This window comes from Chrysemys picta, chromosome 1 (assembly GCF_011386835.1).
Source record: "Chrysemys picta bellii isolate R12L10 chromosome 1, ASM1138683v2, whole genome shotgun sequence".
In the NCBI taxonomy this organism is placed as follows: domain Eukaryota; kingdom Metazoa; phylum Chordata; order Testudines; family Emydidae; genus Chrysemys; species Chrysemys picta.
In genome coordinates this window covers 90,956,533-90,979,068 of record NC_088791.1, presented here as the reverse complement: position 1 = coordinate 90,979,068, position 22,536 = coordinate 90,956,533, and the positions used below count along the sequence as shown (strand labels likewise).

General features: G+C 44.2%; 1 protein-coding gene and 1 long non-coding RNA gene across 8 annotated transcripts in view; one reads left to right on the top strand and one right to left on the bottom strand.

Moving 5' to 3' along the window:
- TCF20 (transcription factor 20) overlaps positions 1-22,536 on the bottom strand; it is a 200,206-nt gene that overhangs the window by 102,806 nt on the left and 74,864 nt on the right. For 6 of the 7 annotated variants that reach the window (XR_006176718.2, XR_010594907.1, XR_010594919.1 and 3 more), the window contains exon 1: positions 8,357-8,490. The exons of the other annotated variant lie outside the window; for it this stretch is intronic. The gene's annotated coding sequence lies outside the window, so the exon portion shown is untranslated. Of the gene's footprint in view, positions 1-8,356; positions 8,491-22,536 lie in introns of those variants that run through there. 7 annotated transcript variants of the gene reach the window in all.
- Positions 8,512-21,328, top strand: LOC112060283 (uncharacterized). The gene is made up of 3 exons (XR_002889590.3): positions 8,512-8,650; positions 11,220-11,353; positions 14,552-21,328. It is a non-coding gene; the product is annotated as an uncharacterized LOC112060283 (long non-coding RNA).

The following is a 22,536-nucleotide window of genomic DNA, read 5'->3' as shown; positions in this document are numbered from 1 at the left end:
CCCCTGCCTTCTCTTTGTGAGCCTGATTCAACGCCCACTTAAGTCAATGGGCATCTTTTCACTGACTTATTCCTGCTCTGAGGAGCTTCTAGTTAACCTCTTTACTGTCTATTTTAGTGTTGGATACTGTAGCGGGGCGGCCTGGCTTCCAGGCGCCCCAGGAAGCGATGAGCCAGAAAAGCCGCCAGAGTGGGCGGAGCCACCGCGGCCTGTCCCCGCCCTCCGGAAGTCAAGGGGCGGGACAGGAAGTATAAAGGCCAGGCCCCAGCGCTCAGTAGCTGGCCGGCAGCGGGAGAGGACAGATGCTGGTGCCCGAGCTCCCGCGGACCTGAGCCTACCGAGAGCCCGGTATCCTGAGGAGGACTGGCCGAGCCTGCCGAGAGCCTGGTATCCTGAGGAGCGGTCTGAGCTTCCCCCCGCCGAGGGCCCAGAGGGAGCGACAGACCTACCTGGTGCTCGGGGCCCGGAGGAGCCCATGATCTGCGACCCAGCAGACGGAACTCAGGAGGAGCAGGTACCCATGGAGGAGATGGGAAGTGGCCTGGGGATAGCAGACCCCGAACCCATGTCAGTGTGTTGCGGTCAGGATCCCCACTGACCGCGCGGCAGGCGGACTGCTGCGGATAGGGCCCCGGGCTGGAACACAGTGGAGTGGGTGGGCCTGTGTTCCCCCCCTGCCACCCCGCGCCGGGTGGCAGTCTCTCCTCCTCCTTGTCCAAGGGGCCTGGGCCCCTGACAGACTATCCATTGGCTGCCCTGCCCTGACCTAGGGCCTGGGCTAACCCAAACTGACCCAGCCCCTGCTACAAGGCCTGGGCCACTGACTGACTATTGGTGTGCTGCCCCGCCCTGACCCAGGGCCGGAACTGTTAATTGTGTGCTCAGTCCCCGCATAAGGGCCTGAGCCCTGAACTGCTAATTGTGTGCTCAGTCCCCGCATAGGGGCCTGAGCCCTGAACTGCTAATTGTGTGCTCAGTCCCTGCATAGGGGCCTGAGCCCTGAACTGCTAATTGTGTGCTCAGTCCCTGCATAGGGGCCTGAGCCCTGAACTGCTAATTGGGTGCTCAGTCCCTGCATAGGGGCCTGAGCCCTGAACTGCTAATTGGGTGCTCAGTCCCTGCATAGGGGCCTGAGCCCTGAACTGCTAATTGGGTGCTTAGCCCCTACCCAAAGGTCGGGGCCCTAACTGTTATTCGCTTTGTAGCGGGGCGGCCTGGCTTTCAGGCACCCCAGGAAGGGACGAGCCCCACCCCGGACCTACTACAGATACATACACCTGTTCATGTTATACATCTTTGCTTTTCCACCAAACGCTCCCCTATCAAAAAAAGAAGTTTTACTTCCTCAGCAAGGCCAACAAAACAAAATTGGAGTTTGTAAGCCCAAAGTGCACCAGAGTAAGACTGAGCAGATTCTGGTCAGTTTCATAGCTGTCCACAGGTTTCTAAATGAAACTGACAGGAATCATGTCAATTTCTCTCTGTGGCTTAGAATGTGTGAGCAGAGGAAGCCCTGGAGTTACAGATTAGGGGAACTCTCCCCCCCCACCCCGCAAAAAAAAAAAAGAGGTGGAGGAAGGAGCAGAAGGGCACAGCTCCCACGCTTACTCCAAAACTGCAGCAGCCAGGATGCTAAAAAAGGAGGGGTAAAATAATCCCTACCCACAGTCAAAGCAGTGAGGAGAATCTGGAGAGTAATGAAAATTATTTTGTATGGGGAAGTGGGACAAGAAAAAAAATATAGGGGATGAGAGAGAAAGGGAAAGCAGTTGCAGAAAACAGAGTACATTCTGGTGTCGTACATAGGTATTATCGACACTCATCTTGAGGGCCTGTATAGTGGATTTGACACACAGCAGTAATTCGACACCTTAATCCATGAAGATAAAACCCTTATATCAAGTAATCATTTATTCCATTTGTGCGTGACGTTTTTTATATATATATATATATATATATATATATACACACACACACACACACACATACACACACACAAACCCCATGTGGACAGAATGGAGAGAAGAAAAGAGTCATCTTACTTCTTTCTTTCCACTTGCTGTATTCGAAACACAGCCAAGTAAAAAGCACTGTTTTTCAAATGGAACAACTATTCTAGGACAGAGTGAGTCTTCAAAGATTTCAAACCAAGCCCTTACGGAGAAGAAGAACCTTGCAACTCTTTCCTCACCTCCCCACTAACCTAGTGGAACAAAAGTGAAGGGAAAGTGTCCCATATTTACTGCCATTAAACGATCTCATAAGCAGGTGCTTGCCAGTCCCTCTAGCATTTCTTAGGGCAGGTCTTCACTACGGGGGCGGGGGGGGTCGATTTAAGATAGGTCGAATTCAGCTACGCTATTCGCGTAGCTGAATTTGCGTATCGGAGCCGACTTACCCCGCTGTGAGGACGGCGGCAAAAATCTACCTCCGCAGCTCCCCGTCGACGGCGCTTACTCCCACCTCCGCTGGTGGAGTAAGAGCGTCGATTCGGGGATTGATTGTCGTGTCCCGACGAGACGCTATAATTCGATCCCTGAGAGATCGATTTCTACCCGCCGATTCAGGCGGGTAGTGTAGACCTAGCCTAACTCCGGTTTGAGGGAGAGCAAGTTAAGATGAGCAGTGGTATTTTTCCCCCACAGAATCACAGAATTTTTGCCCCATAGAATCAAGAAAAACAGAATGAATTTAGGATGAGAGGTCAGCCTTAGCCTAGTCTTCATGGCTTTATTTACACAGATTTTTAAAATTATTTTGGTAACTGTAAAAACACACTACACAGAAAGAGGAAAACAAGAAGAAAATCAACTTACATAGGAAACAATGCATTTGCAACTATACCAAGACAAGACTACATAAAATAATGTGGTAATGTAATGCTCTCATGCTAAAGTATTTCTTGATTTAGATTAATAATAAATTGTTCACATTCCATAAACTCTCCCACACATCCCCAATGAGCACCACCCAACTCTAAAGTCTGAATTGCAGACACTATTCTCCCTGGAAAAGGTCCTCTGAGACCACAAGCTTTTCTACTTTCTATACCAACACTCACCACGCAGACACAAGGAACACTGCATCCTCAGAGTTTAGCATACTGTCCCTGCAGCACTCCTCTATTTTTTTCAAGTGCAGGGGGAAAAATTCTTGAAAGAGTCACTGAGTCCATGTTCCACCTTCCTAGTTCAAAGCCAAACTATTCAGGCAGATCTCCAAACTATGAGAGGGCTGGGATAAAGGGTTTTCAGTGTAGAAAAACATTCCCACAGAAGCATCTGGTTGAAACCACAGATGGCAATAGCTCCTGAAAAATGCTTCAGGACCTCCTGTGTAACCAATTTCCTAACCAAGGCACCTAATTCACGCACCTTAAGATTGGACAGTTTCCACAAGTGCACTGATATATCAACATAAGTTGTTCTGAATATCTTGCTTTACCCTTGCGTACCTGATGTTTCACATTGTGATTTTAAAAGGTAATGGCCTTTTGGTTTGCAAAGGGAGTTGGTGATAGGAGTGAAGGGAGTTGAGGATGAGGCTCAAGTACACATTGGGTTTGTGTTTAGATCACTCATGGCAACTTGGCAAGTTTCAACTTAGTACCCAACCCTGGATGTTACAAAACTACAGCAAATTAATATAATTAACAAGATCAGCTCAAGAGAGCAAGGAGTGGAACAGCCAGGCTCTGCAAACTAGCATGGAGATGTACTGGCAAATTGTCCATGGAAGTTTAGGGTCAGAACAGCACAGGATGCTATAGGTCAAGACTGTGGTCCAACAGGAGGGCTGCAAGGGAACCCAGGTCTAGGAGAGTAAGGGGTACTGCAGTTTAGGGTTGAGAAAAGTTAGCTAAGTTGTACACAGCCATTCAAGATGTCAAAAGTAGGGAACGTTGTGCTTATTCTTCACAGTAGCAACACTGTTTAAGAGGGATACGTGCACAGCCCACTGTTTAGATTCTGCTTAGCTCCCCATATTAACTCTTTACTTCATAAGACCATTATATAAAAGTTCTCTTGAAAAGGGATACCAAAACAAAACTGTTCTAAAATATTTTAGATTGTTTTAAGCCATATTTACCAAAGTATTACAAAAAAGTCCACATCTAAAACAGTAAAATTTTCAAAGAGACTGTTAAATCCAACATGGAATAATTGTGATTAAAATACTGCCACTGATGAATTGACTTGAACAAGAAGAGCTGGTTGATCTCAATTCAGTAACTACTTGTGGATAAAGTCTAAATCTCAAAAGCCACTACTGCAACTGGCAGTAGTCAACAGTCTATTTAGATCCTTGCATGGCCCCTATCTAACATTTCAGCGTTTGGAAAGGCCAAACATAGGACTAAACAGCATAAAAATAAATCCTCTCATTACCAGGTCAGAAGCACAACTAGCACTGCTGACTCTGTTCTGTGATGGTGGTGGTGGAAAGGGAGGGTTGCTGTGTTTATCTAAAAACCTTCAGGCTCTAAAACTTAGGCCTTGGCTACACTGGCAATTCACAGCGCTGCACTTGCTGCGCTCAGGGGTGTGAAAAAACACAACCCCCCCCCGAGCGCGAGTGCAGCGCTGTAAAGTGCCAGTGTAATCAGCGCCTGCAGCGCTGCACGCTCGCTCACAGCACTGCAAGCTATTCCCCTCGGAGAGGTGGAGTACTTGCAGCGCTGTGAATCGGCGACTGTAGCCAAGGCCTTAGTCCAGTGCTTTTCATAAACATCAAGTTTACTTGAACTAGTTTTAGATTTTTTCTTCTAAAATATACATTCTAATTAAATAGCCACCCTAGAGATATGCATGAGCCAGCTATCACTGCCTAGATATACCCCAGCCAAGTGTCTCACATTATAGGGAAGTCAAGCAAAACTGTTTGAGGTGATTACATATTATACCCTCATTTCAAATAGTAACCTTTCAAGCTGCAATAGTAGCAATAGGAATTGTGTAGTACAAATTCTACGTATGGGCCTTCCAGGAAGAGCACCCATTGTCGTTTAGTTCTGCAAGGGCTTTAGTTAAAGATGACCTACAAAGGGAAAAAAAAAAAAAACAATAGGACCATGCACGGCTTTTCTTTTTAATAATGTATAAAGGCATGAAAGGATTTGTTTCTGCTTTAGGAAAAAAACAGGTCTTATCCATCTGTTTTTCTTGAAGACTAGATATCTGGAGAACTAACAGAACCAAGACATCATGGGTGAAATTGAATTAACTGATAAAGTTACTTTTAAATAGATTAAACAAACATGAACATCTTTTCAAAGAGCTGGAAGAAAAGTTGGGTAACTTCACCTAGCCAATGAAGGGCTGAGAAAGCTCCCCACACACATAAGACCTCCAATGAGTATGCCATTGGAGGTAAGACTTGACATTACTAATAATCCTTAGCTAAAATTTATTTTAAACCCTGCTTACAAACACCCCGCAGGCTCTCCTTATGTATCAAAGCACCAAGAAAAGCACAAACCTAATTATTTTTCTGTTTTTTAGGTCGCCTTAAAAAGAATCTCTCTTCAGGTGCTCCAGTGCAGGGGATTGGTCTCTTCACATTGGGGACTTTCCTTTATGATCTGCCCAGGGACCATAAAGGTTCATTTAAGTGCAGGTTTTAGCACAAACAAAGGTTCCATCATTCCTAAAGCCCCTGGAACCTGATTTAAAGATCAAAGTCCAAATTTACATTTTGTTAAAGAGAGACTTAACTCTTTCTACCAGATAAATAAATGCAATGGGGCACCATCAGGATGTATAAGCAGGCAGTTTGGGGAGAACCTAATTTGTCAGAATATCCAAAGGTTTCTCACAGATACCTGAGTTTGAGAGTACAGCAGGTACACAAGGCTACCAGATTCTCCAAGATCATGTGGAAGAGGGCTGACACGTAAATGTGGTCCTCACCTACTGGGATTATATAGCTGTGAGTCACGCACTCTGATCTAAGTGGTGGTGTCAAAATACTATTCAGAAGTAACATCAGATTTGCAAATCACTGTCATGGGTAAACAAGTGATCCATTTTCTGAAGGCCTGGAGTTTACTGAAATGGCTGAATGCTGTTCTGCTTTCCTCAGACCTTTTACAAAAGTTTATCAATCAAGGAATACATGACTAGCCTGCCAGCCAAACACCCTCTTCTCATCACAGTCCCTCTACAGAGCAACAGGGCTGTCACTGCTCCTCTTTTGTCATGCCAAGTGACCTCACTGAGGAGATACAGTAAACAAAAATACAGATACATATAATCCAAGTTGTGTTAGAAAAATATGAAATCCCATTTAAGGTGCTGGGTTCAGAGAACTCTTCAACCAAAAAGAAGGTAGGTACAATAAGCTCTTTAATAATAGGAAAAATTCAAAACCACCCTTTAAACAAAAAAAAAACCAAAACACAGTGATGGTGAAAGGTGCCATATTGAAAGTCCCCAAAAGAAGACAACTTCTCTCACACAAGGCCCAGCTAATGCATCAGAACCCTAACTTGAAAGGAGTTCAGCCTCCATTAGCCCACTCAGTCTTGACTGAGACTGGCCAAAAGAGCTGACTGTGGTGTGGGCACCTGCCCACTAGGAAACGTACTAAGAACCAACAACTCATTACAGTTATCCACTGATGAGTCAGCAGATTGTAACATGTTTCAATTGCTAAGGATATGAGCATACCACTCCCAAATCTCTAAGCCCCCCCAAACTCTTTTTAAATAAAAGAGCAAGTAAGGATACATCAGAAAAAGAGCAAAGGTGTGGCCTAGTCAAACTGCACCCCCCCAGCACCCCTACTGGAAGGGATGTCATGTCAAGGGCTAAAGATGAGGCCAGTTCATAAAACATTAGAGGCTGCTTAGCAATCACAGGTAGCGAAGCTCCCCTCCAGCACCTCCTGCCAGCCCCACTGATCAACTCCTCCTCCTCCCTTCCAGCGCCTTCTGTATGCTGTGGAGGTGCTGGAAGGGAAGGGGAGGAGCGGGGACAGGATGCGCTTGGGGGAGGGACTGGGTGGGAAGAGGCAGGGTGGGGCAGGGCCTGGGGCACAGCAGGGCTGGGAAGAGGCAGGGCAGGGGCTTGAGGGAAGGGGGCAGGGCAAAGCAGAGGGTTGAGCACCCCCCAGGGCCTATAAGAAGCCACTTCCAATTTACACTTAAACATGGCATGACACCAGTGTTGTGCTGAGTATGGAAAAGGATGGAGAACAATCAGGATGGCATTGGGGAAAGCTGCCTGGATGAAAAGTTTCCCCTGACTCTGTCACAATGGATCACTTGTTGATTCACACCCCACCCTTTTAATAACAGAATCCCAGTACAACCTACCTACTTAACTTGCATAGTTAATGTTTGCAGTGTGGTAGCCACGATGATCCCAGGATATGAAAAATACAATGTTGGTTGGTGATGAAATCTCTTTTATTGGACCAACTTTGTTGATGGAAGCTACATGGTTTTGAGCTACACCAAGTTCTTCTTAAGGTCTGGGAAATGAAGCAGATCTTCTCCAAACTTGAGAAAGAGCTTGGTGTAGCTCAAATCCTTGTAACTTTCAGTAACAAAGTTGGTCCAATAAAAGATATATCTTCCCCTACCTTCTCTCTTGCATATTTAATACATTATAACTTTCTCTTTCCCATGGTGGGTATAGAATAAGGCACTTTCTGTGAAAAAAAGATCATAAATACAACTTCTAGCTAAAAGGAGGGGCATCAACACAACACACTCAGGAAGTATGCTCTCCATTCCTCATAAAAGCCCCTTCCCATTGTTTTGATGAGACCTTGTGAGAGTGATCGGTTCTAGATTGCCCATCCAGAAAACAACAAGGTGCTGCTAACTACATGCTTCATGTATTCATAATACAGCCCATCTCCTCCACTTTGCATATAGTGTGCATCTCTCTCTTCTTTTTTATCATTAACACCCCACCCCACCACATTCACCCCCACGTCAAACTTCACTGGCCTTAAAAGAAAACATTATTGTGGGGTCGGAAGGCAAAGAGGTGCGGGGCACTTCAGATTTAGTAGAATGGCTTCTTCGTTCAAAAAGAAAATTGAAGAGCGTGAGACCAGAAGAACCTTCCTATCCCCTCCCATCCCCCCTCAACGCCCCATCTCATCCCCCCTTCCCCTCAACCTACCCCCCCCCCCGCATCCGAGTCCCTGGGCACCACTATGTATAACAGGGGTTTTATCGTCAGTCAAGGGGCGCTGGGGGCGGGGCGGGCCCTGCTAACAGCCACTGGGCCGCACGCTGTGAATCATCCCCCCCGGGCCCCGCCACCGCCCTCCCCCGCGCGCACACGCCCCCTCCCCCACCTCCGGGGCAGGGTCCCCTCAGAGCAACTAAGGGATCCGTTACCTGCGACCCTCCCTCTCCCGCGCGGAGGGGGGAGCGCGGGGCGGGGTCTCTCAGTGGCGCAGGCGGCGGGGCCCCGCTCCAGGCCGGGGGGGGCTCCGCGGCGGCGGCGGTTCGGGGGTTTCTCGCTCCATTCTCCCCTCACACACAGGAAATAACACAGGATCAGCTGACCCCGCCCAGCCAATGGGGAGGTGATGGAACAGCGCGCGCCAGCGGGAGCAGCGCGAGGCGGCGGCGGCAGGTCCCGGGCAGGGAGGCAAGGAGGAGGACGGCGCGTGCGCGCGCGCTCTCGAGGTGTGTGCTGGGCGTAGGGGCTGCAGACACCTCCTTCCCCACCACGCGCTCGTTTAAAGGGGCCGCGCCACCCAGTACCCGGCGGGCGCACCACTGGCTCGGGGCAGCTAGTGCCACTTCCCCGTGGGTGAGGGACTCCAGCAGACGGCGGCTGTAGCGCAGCTCGGCGCCAGATTCCTCTCTCTACCCCCTTGCCCCCACCGCTGTGCCTAGGTAGCCCCGGGGCAGAGGCGGCTGGTGCTTTTCACGCTAGGTGCAGCGGCCCCAAGTGGAGTCGCAGCCCAGTCTGGGATCCTGGACTCTAGCTCTGCCCTGGGCGAGGCAGGTGGCTCGGTGGAAAACGAGACCCACGTGGCCCGGCGGCAGCAGGGGCGCTAATCGCTGGGAGCTCCTGGGGGAAAGGGGGTGTGTTGTGGCCGGGCAGGGCCGCATAATATTACTAGTGCAGGGCCCTAGCAGAGGAAATCAGGGCTAGGAGGAAGCCCGGGCCCTCACATTTCAGCGCTCTTCAAGCAGTTCCCACGTCCCTGTATTCCCAAGGCTCTGCCCCTTTGCTAACACTCGGTTCCCGAGGCCGTGCACAGGCTGGGGAACCATGTGAGAATGATCTTTTAAGCCGCCTTTACTCGTAGGAGCAGTGGTTCTGGCCTACCTTACAGGTCCGCAGTAAAACTCGGGACTGGAGGCTGCTGCAAATTCCTCCTGAGCTCCCAGCGCTAACCCCAAATGAAAAGAGGATGCGGGCTGGGCCTGGTCTAGGCCCTTCAGCCATGCTCCTGCTGCCCCTTTACCTGACAAAAAAAACTAAGTTTCCATTTGTAAGTTGTGCTAAGGTGACATTACTATGGAATTTTTAAAGCTCTGATTTTTCTGAGTTACTTTAGAATCTGACTGATGCTGTTTGATCACTTTTTGTACCTCACTCAGCTGTAACATGAAAGCTACATTGCTCACTTCTGTGCATTTTCATTGGAATCAAAAGTGGTCAATAACATTTTCTAGTTAAGGCATTATACATTAACCCCTAAATTTTGGCCTAAAGTACAGTGCTTTTTTAATGAGCAAGGTACTGCAGAGCTACATTGCGGGTACAGTGGTAGAGCTGTAGAGAGCCCAGGAAGCACTAAGGAGGGTGTAATTCAGATTTAAGGTACACCACCAGACCTGAAAGGGGAGGAGGAGGAAAATGTACATAAAGCCTATCTGCTTTATACATGACTTCAGTCTGTAGTATCAGCTCTTCCCTTTCAGAAGTGCTATACTATTTTCAGAACCAATTTGAAATAAACAGTTTTTAAATGCTCTTGTAATATCCTACACAAATCTTTAATTTAAGGGTCCTTAAGTGCACTTCCCCCCTTGAGCAGTAAGTTGAAGGTTTTGTGCGGGTATTTCCTAGTTTACAAAAAATTAGCATGCTAGTATAGGGGACTGAAACATGGAGCTTGGAGGGGCCAGCTGGGAAGCGGGGATGCAAAGCCTGTCAGATAATCATCTTCTCCATTTAGAATTTGCATGTCAGTGAAGGAAGCTTTATGAGACACTCTAGCTTCCTCCATCTGCCACTCATAGCTTTTCATGTGAAAATGCAGGATAGTGGCAGGCTGAAAATCTTTAAGTGCTAAGCAAAGAAAATACAATCATTTAATCTCTCTAGAAGGAGTTTAACAGAGCAGATATGATGGTTTCAGTTAAGTTTCCCCAATCTCTGCTCCCAAGAACCTTAGCCCGTCTTCATCCCTTGTTGTAGGCCTTACTCTGGAAGTAGGCCCTTGCTTATAGCTCAGCCAGTACAAATTTCAAAATTACACTGTACAATGCATTCTCTTGTCAAGTGATTATGGGTGAGACTGGGGCATAGGTGGAACTGGCAGAAGTGCAGTCTAAGTAAGACTGAGGTCGTGGCAATAGATTGGGGGAGGCAACCAGACAATATAATATCTACTCCACTTTATTGATTATAAGTGCCTACCATTTGTCACTCGAGTTAGCAATTTGGGGGGTATTACTGAATCCACAGCTGCTGTTAGACTACCATGTATAGGGTTGGAAGAATTAGCTTTTTATTGGTAAAAGTCAGCAAAGTAAATTTAACTGTACACATACACAAACTGATGGAAAGTATTTCCATTAATAATAAAAATTTACAGGTAGGCAAAGTAAGAAATGCGGCTTGAGAACTTATTGGAGTGGGATTTAAGGATATTTACTTTGTATGTTTTGACATATGATGTTGACAGTTTGTGATTTAACAGTTATAAATCTAACTTTTTGAAACTCAACATGTACTGTCATTAAATAATTATTGTCTGCCTCCCTCCCCCCAAAATTTCTTCCAACAGTGAAAATTTAAATAGGGGGTGAAATAATAAGAAATGCTTAAAAACAAATACTGATATTATCCATCAAAATTATATACAAAATAAAAATCTAATTCTCCCATGCCTAATCATATAGCAAAAGTTTTTGGTAAAGTGTCTCTCCCCACAATCTTTGACTTGCCAGGAGCATGCAACTGTTTCTTTCTGATGCAAACCTTCTACTGAGATATATGCCTTATCTCCCTCAGATTAAATTACTGCAATGCTCTCTACATGAACTACCTGGAAACTGCAGTTTGTTCAGAAGGCAGGAGCCATTTTACGAAGCAGGATCTCTCCAGAAGCACATTACACCAGTGCTCTGATCTGCATTGGTTTCTAGGTAAAGTTTAATGACTTCACCTATAAACCCCTGAATGGTTTGGGAAAAAATGCCATGAGAAATGCCTCTCTCCCAGTGATACTGACACAAGGGGGTTAGTGGAGCTCCTGTGATACAGCTTCTGGTAGTGTTTTCACCATGAGGAACACTCCACTTTGGAACCTACCTTTCCCTGGTATGATATAGCCCAAATCTTGTTGACCTTTCAGAGGATGCTAAAAACCTGTTGGAGATGGAAGACCATGATAAGGGCTGTTATCTTGAGGGAGGGGTATTAATTGGATTGAAAGTTTAGAGTACAGGATGGATTTTTTTTATAGATATTAAAATACATAAAATACAAAGCCATTTATAGGCCATGATGTTTAAGATGTATTAATTTTACAAGAAATCAGCCTCAATAGAAAGTTATATATGGTCTGCATATTTTTGATTTTTGAACATATAAACAATCTATGAGTCATCTTCTAAAAAAATCAGGAATTTCTTTGTTAAAGATGCAAAAAAAGTTACACTGAAAAAAATAATTAGGAACATATGATACTGCACTAGAGGACACTGATCTTATTCCATATGGGAATTCCTTTCTCCAGCAATGGCCATTACCAGATGCTTCAAAAGAAACAAGGAGGAGTAATTTTTAAACATTTGCAACTCAAACTAATCAACACATTTACTTATTCTTATAAAATTCATTTTGTGCTTAGAAAGAGTATGTGCTGTAAATTTGGGGATGATACACTGTCAGCAGTACTCAAACTATGGTACATGTGCCACTGGTGATACCTGGGTTGGTTTATAGTAAAGTATTAGAATAAGTATCCATTGTAATTATGCTAATTAAAGTTACCAAGGTGATATGGCAAGTACTTGCTATGTCCAAGAACTACTTGCACTATGCTGCTCATCCATGAGAGATTTCATAACAAGTGTCAAAGCCTCATTTATCACATCAGCAGGTTGTTTCTGCTAAAATAATCAGCAATTAAGTAGTTAACAACATTGACTTCTAAATGGTTATCTTTAGGTTTCAGAGTTAACGATCCTAGTGAGCTGAATGGGGCAGTTCACTCCTCAGTGATATTGTTTTAGGCTGCCTGCATACTCAGGAAGATAACCATGCATCAGTTTACATTTGGTTGATGTGTATAAAGTTTTTCTTCACAACTGAGAGCTACAATTTTGTTTCTTTAGAGGAAAGAAATCTTAGATTCTGCAGAATCCACTGAATGACAACCATTTGACTACAATCATTTCAATATAGAAATAATTATGACTAATAGAGATAATTAAAAATTAAACCCATTAAGACACTTAGGTCCGAGTCCTGTAATCAGATCCATGTGGCTGAAACCCTACACCTGTGCAGATCTAACTGCAGGATCAAGGCCATCTATACTTGAAGCGAGTCACTTTTCAAAGTTTAAAACAAAAACCAAAACAAAAAGATTTGTTAGGTGGAGCCAAAAAATTGTTACTCACCAAAAAAAAAATTCTGAAAGGGGCATCTTAAAATTAATATAACAAACTAATCAACAGATTTGCTTGTAAATTCTCAGAAAATTCATTCTGTACTCCAACAATAAGTGCTGTACACAGAGAGGATATATTATATTATACATACATAAGAAAGACATAAGTCCCTGCTTTTAGTGCAAATGTCTACACAACATCAACTATAGACAACAATGGCATCTCCCTTTCCCTCCATTTATTACCCTCCAAATCCTGCCTCTTTCCCCTTACATTCCTTTTTCTTCATCCCCATCAGGAAGTCTCAGTGTGAGAATACTTATATATAAATGAGGGTGGGATGAGAGGCAAAATGACAGCTAACATTTGAACCCTTTAGCATGGAGACTCAAAGAATCCTGGGAAAAGTAAAGGCATTTAAGTAGTCATTGAAGGCTCAAGTAAATTTCTCCCTGCTCCTACTACTGCAGCCATCAAAGTTCACAGGGTAAATAGCACTGGTCAGCTTTAGCATCAGGTTTACCTTGCAAATCCCATTCCTGTCTCTCACAGGACACAAGTTCCCATGGGGATTTGAAAATTCCTTCTTACCCTGAGAGGACTGACAACTGCAGATGGGATAGGCTCCCTTAGACATTGAGGTCACCAATTCTGATCTAGCCATGGGTCAGTAGTTATTCAGTTATGTCCACACTCCAGTAACATATATTAAGAGCTGGGGAAGGGGGTGTCACAATCACACGCAAAAGTCATGGGTATCGATCTATGGGAAGAAAAAGGATTGAAACAATGGTGTTTAACACACTTCTACATTAAAGGTGGCTGTGCCAGGTTTCTCCCAGGCACATAAACTGTATTACCTCCCCAAAATAGCATCCTTATCCCATCAAATTATTTCCCCTTTCATTCTATTTCATGTAGTATACATGCTCTCTCCGTCACTGGTACAACTTTTATCTATAGCACTTAGATGCTATGGGGATGGGCACCAGAGAAAAAGCTAGATATAGAATACAAAAGAGGCCAGCAAGATTAGTCACATATAGACCACACTACCATGGACTGAAACTTACAGTAGTTGTGGGACAGCTAATTCTTTAGGCAAGTTCAAAGCAACAGCAGTTCATCTGTCTTGAAATGAGAGAGACATCAGTATGGCTGCATTCATTAGTATTTTCTGGCACTATTCCCATTCCTTCTTTCTACTCCCTTCACAGTGACTCAGCTAAAACATCTTATATCTGACCCACTGGAGGGAAGACCAGTATTCAATCTCTCTCAGGACTCTGGTAAGAGCCTGGAGGGCTCCTCCCTCATTAATTCACTGGCATTAGATTCCCCGTAAGATACAAATCAAAAAGTCTAGCTTCTTCATGGAAATATTTTATGTAGAGCAGAGTCTCTCAACCTGGTGGTCATGACTTGGTCCATCACTTGGAAATGGCTCTCCTTCAGACACCAGACACCATAAGCCACAGTGCTGAGGCCTGCAGTCCAATCGCTGCAACATCAAATCAGCCAGAGTGAAGAATTCTGGGGCATACCTAAGGAGAAACTGATGCAAGTGGCTGATTGTGGGTGTCATGGGAGGAAAAAAAGTCAAAAACTGAAATATAGAAAACAATTCTGCTTCTATCGCTTTATATTTCAATACTCCTCTCTCCCCATCTTTCGCTTTTACAAGGAACTAGCATATGAAAATAAGATTTTTTTTTCCTCCTTCAGATCTGTTCAGCTTCTGCTGCTTATTCCCTTCACTTCTTGTCAGAAACCTCCATTTGCAATATCAGAATTCGGTTGCTGTGGAAGTGGTTTTGATGTCGCAGACAAAGGAATCTGACTCCAGCAAAAGGAGCTGAACTTTTGAGGAAAAATGATCCCATGTCCATGAAGATGTTTTAAGTGTGTGAATTTAAAATAGTAAGCCATACAAAATATATGGCTCACTGGCAAGACATTCTCCAGCGAGGCAGAAGAGACCATTATATCAATAAATCCTCATTATCTGAATCACTAAACATATCAAAATAGTAAAAGAAGAAAATATTAGAAGAACCACTCATCTCTTAAAACAGTCTTATGAAAACCAACTCTGCCTTGCCAGAGCACGTTTTATAGAAGGGGATTTTTAAATGTGTTTGCCTTTAACAGGCGTTTTCTTTGTTGATTTTTTTCTGCCCACAGGGGAGTGGCAATTTCCAGACTTGACAGGCTCGCCTCATTTTTAAATCCCCGTAACATATGATCTCAAGTTTTAGAGACAGTTGAGATTAGATTCTTACTTCCATTCCCTCACTGGTTTCTTCCAACATGTATGCAAGAGTTGTTTTGAATATCAGATGATCAAAAACTTCCTTGGGGGTATTTTTTCTATAAGAAGGGTTAGGGTTGGTTCTCCACATCACTGATCTCTTAGTATTTAACAGACTCCCCACTTCTATGTAATTACAGAAGTTTAGGTACATTACAAAGCATTTGAGACAGGCTTATGGCAGGAGGTGGAGGGTAAGCAAGGTGGATAGGACTGGACCAGGATTGTTGGATGCTGTGTATCCTTGGCTTGTCTAGTAAGTGACCCATACTTATGCCTAGTCTGAAGGACCATTTAGATATACAATAAATCTCAGGAACCTCCAGGGACAGAAACTAATGTTACGCTCCAATGAATTTCAGTTTTGTTATGACATATAGCAGGATTTTGTAACTCCGGTAACTCATGAAACACTGGACCAAAAAAAAAAAAAAATCATATTCTGATTTCCCTTATGCCTTATCTTCCCCACCCTTCACAAGAAACCCCAAACCCAACAACTTCAAATTCAACTGACTTTAATATCTGCTACATCAAGAACTGCAAGAGCTAGAAACAATGCAGTATTGAAGCCACTAATCTCAATTTGCAAAAACCATTAATCCCTGACTCTTAAGAGTTAAGCAGCAAAGTCTTCTAAAATCATGCTGGAACTGAAGTAGGAACATGGAGCAAAACAGTAATCAGAATGACCTGATTTTAAAATATGAGTATTACCTACTATCCTAGGAGCATTGCCTACACATAGATCAGAGTCCCATGCTGTTAGTAACATCATGGGAAGTTCCTACTTCCAGGTTCAAGAGGATCTACAAACAGTCCAATTAAGTTAACTGGACTTAATTTTTAAGATAATAAATCTTTGCTTCTATAGTCATTACTGTTTCTCTTGGAGATGAAAATAGGAACTAATTATTTTTCTAGGTGCATGGGACTCTAATGACTGAGCAAAGTTTGACAGAAGAGGTAGTCTCAGCTGAGGGACAGATATTTAACTTTTCTTTAAAGGTTTATGAAACAATTAGACTTTGTCTACAAGAAAAATGTTGGGTTTCTTGTTTTGTTTAAAATTGCCAGTACTGCAGTTTTTGGTCAAGGTTCTGAATGTTGAGCGGGGGTCTTTCCATCTTACGCATCTTCACCAGTAAAAGAGGAGCTACAGTTCAAATTAAGCCCTCAGTGAGTTTGCACGTGTCTTAGCCAAGTTTAAGGTCCAGAATTCCATATTTGCCAGGGTAGAAAAAAAACACTGCAGCACAAATGATTTCATGACCAGTGATCAGAAATAATAAAAATTCAGTCCTAGGAACAACCACCAGCACCACTGACCTGAACCCAGCACTCACACTCATTATATATATATATATATGAACCTGACCTTTGTGAATGTCAGGGTGGGGAGAAAGCATATATCATCCCTGGAGGATGATATAGGTGACAAATCTGAGGAACTGTCCCAGACTGAGGTGTCATTAGAAGAGGTTTTGGAACAAATTGATAAACTAAACAGTAATAAGTCACCAGGAACAGATGGTATTTACCCAAGAGTTCTGAAGGAACTCAAATGTGAAATCGCAGAACTACTAACTGTAGTCTGTAACCTATCATTTATATCAGCTTCTATACCAAATGACTGGAGGATAGCTAATGTGACGCCAATTTTTAAAAAGGGCTCCAGAGGTGATCCTGCTAATTACAGGCCAGTAAGCCTGACTTCAGTACCGGGCAAATTGGTTGAAACTATAGTAAAGAACAAAATTGTCAGACACAAAGATGAACATAATTTATTGGGGAAGAGTCAACATGGTTTTAGTAAAGGGAAATCATGCTTCACCAATCTACTGGAATTTTTTGAGGGGGTCAACAAGCATGTGGACAAGGGGGATCCAGTGGTTATAGTGTACTTAGATTTTCAGAAAACCTTTGACAAGGTCCCTCACTAAAGGCTCTTAAGCAAAGTAAACTGTCATGGAATAAGAGGGAAGGTCCTCTCATGGATTGGTAACTGGTTAAAAGTTAGGAAACAAAGTGTAGGAATAAACGGGCAGTTTTCAGAATGGAGAGAGGTAAATAGTGGTGTCCCCCAGGGGTCTGTACAGGGACCAGTCCTATTCAACATATTCATAAATGATCTGGAAAAAGGGGTAAACAGTGAGGTGGCAAAATTTGCAGATGATACAAAACTACTCAAGATAGTTAAGACCCAGGCAGGCTGCGAAGAGCTACAAAAGGATCTCTCAAAACTAGGTGACTGGGCAACAAAATGGCAGATGAAATTCAATGTTGATAAATGCAAAGTAATGCACATTGGAAAACATAATCCCAACTATACGTATAAAATGATGGGGTCTAAATTAGCTGTTACCACTCAAGAAAGAGATCTTGGGAGTCATTGTGGATAGATCTCTGAAAACATCCACTCAATGTGCAGTGGCATTCAAAAAAACAAACAGAATGTTGCGAATCATTAGGAAAGGGATAGATAATAAGACAGAAAATATCATATTGCCTCTATATAAACCTATGGTATGCCCACATCTTGAATACTGTGTACAGATGTAGTCGCCCCATCTCAAAAAAGCTATATTGGAATTGGAAAAGGTTCAGAAAAGGGTAACAAAAATTATTAGGGGTATGGAACGGCTTCCATATGAGGAGAGAATAATAATATTGGGACTTTTCAGCTTGGAAAAGAGACTACTAAGTGGTAATATGATTGAGATCTATAAAATCATGACTGGTATGGAAAAAGTTAATAAGGAAGTGTTATTTACTCCTTATCATAACATAAGAACTAGGGGGTCACCAAATGAAATTGACAGCAGGTTTAAAACAAACAAAATGAAGTATTTTTTCCACAGAGTGCACAGTCAACCTGTGGAACTCCTTGCCAGAGGATGTTGTGAAGGCCAAGACTATAATAGGGACACCATCCCTGCCCATCCTGGCTAAAAGCCAGGAATGGTGTCCCTAGCTTCTGTTTGCCAGAGGCTGGGAATGTGTGACAGGGAATGGATTCACTTGATGATTACCTGTTCTGTTCATTCCCTCTGGGGCACCTGGCATTGGTCACTGTTGGAAGACAGGATACTGGGCTAGATGGGCCTTTGGTCTGACCCAGTATGGCCGTTCTTATGAGAAGGCATATTCCCCAAGGACGATGCTTATAACACAGAATTCTAGCCCATGATGCAGCCAGCCAGTCCACCAGTGGGGAAAAAGAACTGAGAGAGGGGGGAATTGTTCTTTCCTGATGATGGCTCTGCTTCACAACTTATGATAAAATTAATTCATTTATTCAGGTGATCAAGGTTCTGTCTTGCTCTGCTAACATTTCTGAAAAGAGGTAGTCACCACCTCAGGAATTAGTTAGCATTGTATCTCGAGGAAATGGGGTTTCTTTAATGCCTAAGTCTTTTTCTTCAGGATTGAAGGGGCGGGGGAATGGGTGATGGTGGTGGCAGCAGCAGCAGCAAGAGGGCCTCTCATAATAAGGGGGGGAAAATCTGTTCAGTTTCCCTTTACCGGCCACTGGAGGCTCTCCAGGGGATTCAGGCATCTCCTGCCCAGGGCTCTCTCTGGCTCTCAGAGAGCTCCTTGCATGTGCTCCCGGATTACTTCCCCTCCTCAGAAAGAGGGAAATTCCCTTACCTCAAATGCTTTTAGCCTCTTACTGAGATCTCCTGCCCAGCTGGAGCCTGCCTCCTTCCCTCACAGCAGTGTATGAATGTGAGAGAAGACACCTGGCAACCTTCCTTTGCGTAGGAAAGGGATTGAATCCTCTGATTTTCCAATAGGGGATGGGGATAACCCCTGGGTACAATATCAAGGAATGTCTGTCAGCATACTGAAGGGAATTCAGAGAAAAGCAAAAAAGAGTGGTGGAAGCCTTATGACTTCACTCATTTGAAACAGGTTTGGACAATGCCCAGAGGAATATACGGGGGGAACAATCCTGCACTGCCCGGAGGAGAGGACAAGGTTTAACTCTTTTCCATATCTAATCTCTGCTAGGTCACATCCTCCAATATTCTCTTTCCTCAAATCACATTGTGGCTCCACACATAGATTACAGCAGATACACTAGTCAGCCCCACCTAGATTTTGCCACGCATCAGTCTTCTGTCGTTTAGGGAAAACAGCAGAAATGAGAGAGCTGTGGATTTCCTGGGGGAGTGACGGGTCATTTGACTTCGTTCTCGGAGTGGTGAGGTATGATTCTAGGCTCCACTTCGGAGCTAATAACTGGTCATGGCTCAGAGGAACCAACACAACACTTTGTAAAAACACTTTTGCTATCTAACTAACAAATCTTCACAACTCCGCTGAGAGGCCAGTAAGACCCTTTGAATGCCAGGGGAAGGAGAAGAGATGAAAAGAAATACGAGGGGTTATATCAGCAATCCGGGGGGGGGGGAAGAGAAGATGAAATTTAGTTATGCAGAGGGGTCAGTGCAATAGCTTTTCATCACTGAAGACCTGGATTCAAATCCTGTCTCTGATAACCTCTGAAGTTACATTAGCACAGAGGTTCTCAAACTGTGGTCTGCAGAGCCTTTCCTAGACATCTGCAGAATTAAATATTTTCAGAACCATGCAGTAGGTGCATCTCTTCTGATAATCCAGCTGTCTGTTTAGACTGCAAGAATGCTGCACAATTAATTATACATCTCTGCTACAAAAGACCAAATCTGTAAGTGCAAGGGGGTGCTGTTCATCAAGACTGAGATTTATTGGCAGAAGTGCATGAGGGTCCAACTGTAAAAAAGCAAGGGGTGCTGTAGGTCATTAGGACTGAAGCACACTGGGGACCAGAAAATGGAATAGCAGGGATGCTGCAGACTGTCAGGACGAGATGAACACAGCTCTGCCAATCAGGGTCTAGGAATGGAATAGCAGAAATGCTGCTGGTCATCAGAATGAGGTGCATTGGCAGCGCTGTGGTAGAGAGGCACTTGCACAGCACCTTCGTGCATCTTCTGTCTCCAGCGCTTCGTTTTAAAAATAGAACAAAAACACTACATCACTGTCAATAAGAGTCCAGTTGAATGTGAGTCAGTGCAGGGTCATTTTTAGACAGACACCCTTCTCTGCTGATTTCCTTGGAAGTCCCTTTTCCCTTGAGTGTATATTTAATAAATACAGAAACAACGCAGTGTCATACAGCTTTTCACTGTCACTCTCTCCCCATCCTTCCTCCTCCAGACACATAGACTAACACAAAATGACGGCTTCCTGAACAGACTGAATGAGCAAAGACCTCGCTCCTTTCTTAATTGTCTGCATTCTACTCTCTCGCTCCAGTCATATTATATCACAAAACTCAAAGCAGCCCACCCACTGCCCCTTCTTTGTCCAAAATCTCAAATGAATGGCAAATTGGACACAGAAAAAACTGCTAAAGGGAACTGCAAGTTAACCAGCCCCCTCCCCCCCCACTTGTCATTTTGAGGCAGTTCTTTGCTGATGCACCTACATGCTATTTTGCTGTCATCAGTTAAAAAGATGGAGATATTAAAAAGTAGGAATCATGTATCACAGTTCTTGAAAATGTGACCCTGAGGCCCTGCCCTTCTCCCTCCTTATGTATACACCAACCACATTCAAATACCAGCCCCCCCCCCTTCTTCTCCGGTACCACTCTGAACCTGCAAAGCACACGCACACAACAACCAAAAAAAAAAAAGCCACGACAGCCACAAACCCAATAACCCATTTATGTCGGTTTCAAAGCTAGAGACAGAATGCAAGGAACAGCCAGCAGCTGGGGCCTTTGAAATGGACAAGAAAGAGGCTCACTGTGACCAGCCAAATAGGACTCCAGCTGCGTTCCTCTGAGAAATGGTATTAAGCGATTTCCCTGCCCCTACCCTGCATCCCTCACTGCCTCCCTCCCCACACACGCTATCAGAGAATGCACCGTACAGCCAGAGCGTCACTGGGTGGCACACACGCGTGTGGTCTGCAAGATCTGGCCTCTGCAGGGCAATTTTACACTCTAAACTTTCAAGAAGAAGAGAAATAAAGCCAATTTACTGTACCTTTCTGGCATGATTCTCAGCTTTCCCTGCTGCTTCTCCCCACCCCCTTCCGATTTATCTCAGCTACTGGTTTTATAAACCAAGAGGGTGGGAGTAAAGAGGAGGGGGCTTTTTTCTCTTCTCTCAGCCCCGTCTGCACCTTCTGCCTGATCCTGCAAGTGAAGTCACAAGGCTGAGTCTGTGACATCACATGGAGTCTACAAACACTGGATTGTGACTTCACTGCAGGCTAGAACAGGGAGGAATATGAGAGGGGAGGGGAAAAGGCTCTTATTCATTACACATATCTGCTATAGTAACAAAGGGAACAGACGAAATGGCTGGCCCTGGAAATCACTTGTATCAAATGTGCTCTTTTTTTGTTTGTGAAATAAAGTTTGCTCCACAATGAAAATATCTTTTCAAGGTGGTTTGAGTGGGGGAGAGAAAAACTGGAAGTAGTAGGGTGGTTGAACCAAAGGTGATCTTCCTGTGCCATGTACCCACCCTGGAAACCCTCTTAGGACTGAAGTAAATTGACAGAACTGCTTGTGGGGTACCAAGTCTGGATTAGGAGGAAAGTGCTATAAATCAAGATCAAGGTGCACTGGGGGTAGTGAAAGCTCAGGGCTGGAATTCAGAGGGGGGAATTCTGGGGAAAAGCGTAAGATTGGAATGGCAGGGGATACTGCAGGTCAGGACTGAGGTGCATTGGCAGAGCAGGCAGGGTCCTAGCAATGGTCTAACAGAGGCTACTGCAGGTTAGGATTGAAAGTGTAATGGCAAAGATGTTGTAGGAGTGGGCTATTGTTTCAGCCTGGAATAATATTAATTAGCATGTTTAGCTTCTTCCATTGAAGAGCTGACTCACTTTACTCTTATTAACTGGAATACAGGGGGTGCTGCAGGTCAGGATTGAGATGCATCCACACAGTTGTATGTGGGGTTAGGCCTGTGAGAAGCCAGTAATAGTGCCAGAAGAGGCTCTTGTTCCCTGCTTGAGGGGTAGGTGGAGGGGATGCAACTGAGATTAGAAAGGGCAAGCAGCTTTAGCATATACACTTTTATAAAATCACATTCATGAACTATCCAAGCACCAAGTGGCACCAAAACTAGCTGTAAAACAGAGGTAGAAGCATGGAAGTTTTCAAGAGTTGCTTACCAAGTCAGTAATAAAAGGTCAAAACTTAGTATGATTTCTGATATTTTCAGGAACCAAAAAAAATATGTATAAGTTGTTTTGCTATATTTGTGTTTTAAATGTAAGCCTTCTCCTCCAGCATAGGAAACCCAATCTCACCCACAATGGGCTAATGCATGATTACCAAGAGATTAAAGAGACTAGTTTGGAATCACTGTTGGAGCCACGTGAAATGCAA